This window comes from Neolamprologus multifasciatus, chromosome 23 (genome assembly GCF_963576455.1).
Source record: "Neolamprologus multifasciatus chromosome 23, fNeoMul1.2, whole genome shotgun sequence".
NCBI classification, from domain to species: Eukaryota; Metazoa; Chordata; class Actinopteri; order Cichliformes; family Cichlidae; genus Neolamprologus; species Neolamprologus multifasciatus.
In genome coordinates, this window is record NC_140460.1 from 35,021,469 (window position 1) to 35,026,531 (window position 5,063).

The 5,063-nt window shown below is 40.8% G+C and overlaps 1 long non-coding RNA gene across 1 annotated transcript; it reads right to left on the reverse strand.

Moving 5' to 3' along the window:
* Window positions 1-885: 885 nt before the first annotated feature.
* LOC146492071 (uncharacterized) lies at window positions 886-3,980 on the reverse strand. Its single transcript, XR_014872222.1, has 2 exons — window positions 1,291-3,980; window positions 886-1,233 (listed from the first exon to the last, which is right to left on the reverse strand). It is a non-coding gene; the product is annotated as an uncharacterized LOC146492071 (long non-coding RNA).
* Between the last annotated feature and the right edge of the window lie 1,083 nt (window positions 3,981-5,063).

Genomic DNA, 5,063 nt, shown 5'->3' on the forward strand with positions numbered 1-5,063 from the left:
AATGAGCAGGCTTAACGTGAATAGGTTGATTTTTTTAAAAGAGATATATTATCTATTACTAAACCTAACTAAGTCGTTTTAAGTGGTGAAACTTTACCGAGCAGCTTTTAGTGCCCAAATCTATCCAGTAAGTAAAAAGAAAAAGTGAATTGAAAGGGAAGAAAGGTAAGTAAAACAAGTTAAACCCAAAAGAAACAAAAAAAAGTCCCAGAAAAATTCAAACCACATCCCCTGACTGCCAAATTTAGGATGTATTCCAGAACACTTCAAATCTATTTACGTGGCCATTGTGGGGCTTGAAAACAGGGCTGTTATCTCTCTGTGGGCAAAATTGCTACAGCTGGTGTGTCAAGGCACAGACGGTGAAGGACACTGGCACATTACCTTAACGCAGACCTTCCCAAAGTGTGGGGCCCGCCCCCTAGGGGGGGCGCAGAGCCATTGCAGGGAGGGCGCGGTATGAAACGGAAAACGGAAACCCCCCCCAATAACCAGGTGCTAGCATACTGGACAGATTTTGACGGGGCGCCCACACAAATGCAAAGCAGGAGATGAAGCATCGTTGAATATGTTTCCAAACCAACTTCATTCTAAGCCAAACACTAGAAAATATGGTGAAGCAAATCTACCCTTCACCTGCACAAGTGCCGAGGTAGGTCTGCCCTGCAGAATTAAACCAATTGGTTTTCCCTTCGTGGGGAGCACGGGCTGGGTTCTTCAAATCACGGACAAACAGCATCCCACATTCTTGATTTTTAGTTCACAAACACTTCTTGTAATGACTAACTACTCATGACATTTTGGAGATGTTAGCTACAGTAAAGTTACAGCGGGATACAAATAATATCAGGCTGATCCTGCCACAATTTGTTCCCGCGGTTCAAATCACGGACAAATAGCATCCCACAGCTGTTTATGTTTTTGAACCCATTTTGCACAGAGAGGCATTTTTTGAAAAATGTATTGATAGCAGTGTTGAATATTATTACACAGGAAAAAAACAACTAAATGTAAATTAATCACACCGTGACGCCTCTGCCTTTGTAAATAGAGGGACATTAACTGTGTGTGTGTATGTAAGCGTGTAAACCTGCAGATAGAGACAAAATACTCTTAATCTGACTATCTGCCATTCTGCAATTCATCTCATATAAACAATAACGTGGCGCACAGCGTAACGTGAAAAAAGGCACATACCTTTGACGTTGCGTGACCAACTCTGTATTCCTCGTCCTCACGTAAATGCAAAAAAGGAGTTTTAAAAAATCTCAGTTTTGGGTGATTCGAAACGCCGTTTACGTGTGGAGGAAAGGTCCAAACACATAGAAACAGCTGCGTTTTCAAAAATACCCGTGTAGGTGCGGACGTAGCGTAAAAGAGTTAGTAGTTTATTTTCTTACTACCTGTAATTTATTGGAGATTACTTGTATTTAGTTAATTGTTTACTAAATGTTTGAGGTGTGAAATAAACCGCAGTGGAGCAAAATATGGGTGTGTGTGGTTAAAGGATGTGTTTGCGCTGGGGGGGGGACATTTTTCTTGTAAAACAAAGGGGGGCCTGGCAAAAAAAGTTTGGGAACAGCTGCCTTAACGAATACTTCTTATGAACACCAATACTGCGTTTTAGAATTCATAGGTACTCATTTCAGTAGGACATCATTGGAAGCTTGCTCCATTGCCCTCTTCCAACAAATGTACCACATATAACAAATCTGCAATGTATAAAACACGTTTTAGAGAAAAAATGTAAAGACAATAAAAATGTTTTGTGTTTTTACTTTTAAATTCATGTATACTACAGCATTGAGTTTATCTTCTGCATGTTCTGGGCAATGCTTAAAAAGCAGAAGGGCCTGTGTAAGACTGGTAGCATCACACATGAAGTATATATTAGCCTTCACAGCTGTGGTCGCTCTGTGTGTTAAAATATGATTTACAATGATTCCTTATCCGGAAAGTAAATTGCAAGGGGGGTATGGGGTCCTTTTGTGATGATTCCGCCGCAATTTTCCCTTTTACAATGCGAGGCCAATGGAGCGCTCTCTCCTTATCTCCATGAGTCCTGGTTGGAGTTTTTGAAAGATGTTCCCTTTCCTCTATCTAGTTCTTGTTCAGCCATGAAGATAACAACCCCATACCTCCTCCCCACTGCCCCACACCCGCTGACACATAATCACAACCCCGACTGAAGTGTGTATCTGTAATAGCAGATTCTCACACTTATAATACAAGGGCATAGTGCAAGCAAGGGTGGATGCGTGTTTTCCTTTGAATGTGTCCTGGTCAGATGCAACGGCTCCCTGTGCCGTAATGTATTTTCAAAGTGAAGGGCTTGTGCAACATTCAGAATGTCCAAACTCTGAGATTGAGGTGAAAAGGAATACATGCTTTTACCTTTTGGAGATGTTTTTCATAAGAAGCCTTGCAACACCTTCAAAAGCTGGGCAATAGAAGCTGTAAGATTACCAAACAATTACCTGACATAATAAATGGCCAGAATCTTCAGGGATCGGACCAGATGCTGCTAAATGGGAAGCATTTGGTTGACATTTTCCTTTGACTCCCTCACTGTGCAGAGATGCAATGCATGGGGGGGGCAGACACAGCTCTAGGTAATGCAATAACACTCACAGCGAGCTTACAACCACATTTCCCTGCTTTCCTATGTATGTATTCTCTTTCAGCCACCCATGCTGGCATGGCATTTCGTCTTCAACGAATCTCTTATTCTGTTTGTGAAGTGACAGCGTAGCTTACTGTGACACTTAACCACTTGGAGAGAACATCAGTACGACATTATTCTTGCTCCTGCTGCAGATTCCCTATTCATTTTTCTCCCCATGAGTCCATAAAGATGAAAAAGATGAGGGTGGTTACGATTACCATATTACATAGTGGCCCACGTCATTCCTGAACCATGCAATCTTATAGGTGAAAACTTTTCAGGTAGCAAAAAAAGTTAAACTGTGTTCAATCAGCTGGAAGCCCAGAGTGGCATCATTTGAGGATTAGCAGCTTGAATCTATTGATGAGCAGGTCTTTATTATACTGGGATTATATCTGAGTGCCAGACAAGATTTAAAACAAATACGTGAGGAAGATTAGGGTAATATATAAACCACTCTTGTGTGTGTGTGTATCTTTCACAAACAATGACCCCTGTTCTGTAGAGGGAAATCATCAGGGTGCAGATGAAAGGCACATGGGCCTGTCAGTACAGAATTCTGCTGGCTCGTTCTGCTGGAGTGCAATGAGCTTTGTTACTCGTTTGCTCACTTTAGCTTGCCAGGCACTTTAGGCCCATGTCCAGTGGCTCCAACATGAGTGGGTGGATTGGCACAAAACTTGGTGCAAAGAACTGTGGTTTCCAGACAATGTAACCCAATGACCTCTGTGATCCCCTGACTCTTTCCAAAGCCCAAACATAAGGTGACAATTCAACATGTACCATCAAATTTGATAGATATTTATGTTCTTCCTAAAAGGGATTTTAATTTCTAAGAAATCAGTCTGAAAAATCTGTGGAAAAACCTTTTCCATGAATTCCTCAGTTGTTCATAGGTGATTTAGCCTACCTACAGTTGTTTCACATCTATAACCCACTTTGAAACCTATTACCACCCAAGCTCCTTCCTTGTTCCTTTGTTGTATTTGACTATTAATGCATTTGTTGTCAGTGATAACTGCTGTTCTGTGCTGAGGTCTTGCCACTGTTATCCCCACCTCCAGATTTCCATGTATGCACATGGAAGGGGAGGAAGTGTGCCCCACTCTTGGCTTTGTTTAGTGTTAATTAAAAAAATGATTGCCAGCTAACCTCCAAAACTAAGCTTCTGAAAATGGCAAGCACAGTGGTTGCTAAACATCAGAATGTTTTCGTTCTGAGCGTGACATTTAACTCAAAGAACTACTGTACCTCAGTACAGACTCACAGATTTGGCAGCATAGCAGGAAACATTGTTTTTGTTTGCTGAAAATATGCAGGGAAATATTTACAATCTGGGCTTCTTGTAACTATATATAGACACGCCATTTTTAGTCAGTCGGACATTAAAAGAAGTGCAGTTGATTAGAATGTGGAGTCATTGTTATGATCAGCAGCTTTAGTCAAAAGATCTGTTTTGAGCTAGCATAAAAAGAAAAGGTGTTATGCTAGTACGGTACATGTGGTTGGTCTTCTAGAGTTTCCAAATGACATGACAGCATCCCATAACTGAGGCATTTTCCATACTGTTACTTTAATACAGTCTAACTAAATTAGTCATGGGTGAGATGGTTGGGCGCTTTGAAATGATTCTTTAAAAGAATCCTTTAATCTCTGCTCTTGGTTCAGTTTCTCACTGTGCAGACAATTAAAAGAGAATGAAATCACACGTCCATGGGTGACACGCCGCCACCTCAAGGCATTAATTTTGTGCTGAGGAAAATCCGTCAGTTAGAATCCATGTTGATCTTTTAAAAAGTGACCCATGGCATTTAAAATATGGCTCCCAGCTGAACTCTGTCTCACCTCCAGAGAGAGAGAGAGGAGAGGAAAGAGTGAGTAAGAGAGCAAGTTACATAACAAGCGACACCATCTTGTTTCTTTAAATAAAATCAAAATTACACTGGGGCATAAATTAATGCCCCTCACTCCAGGGCTCTAGTTGTTACACAAGGCGAAGAAGGTGGAAGATAGATTAGTTAGATCCTACTTTATCCACTGCCTCTCTTCAGTATCATTACAGTGGTATTGTGTACCTCAGGTTTTTGCATGGATTGCCTCCAGGGCTAGAGAGGGCACTGCCTCACGAGGCATGAACTTGCACTGTGGTGAGGAAAGCAGAAGAGATATTGATTAAACTTTGTTAGCCAAAACCTTTAGGTATTTAAAACTCTTGGTTTTCTTTTCAAGCTATTTTTATAGCCTTCCTGTATTTACAGACAGATGTTTATTACTAAACATACATATGGTTGACTTAATCAAACTGTAACTGTTATTTTTGCTTGCTAAAGTAATTGCTGTTTTGTGCTGAAAGAAATAGTCAAGCAGTCTTAATTATAATTTTTTTATTGCAATGCCA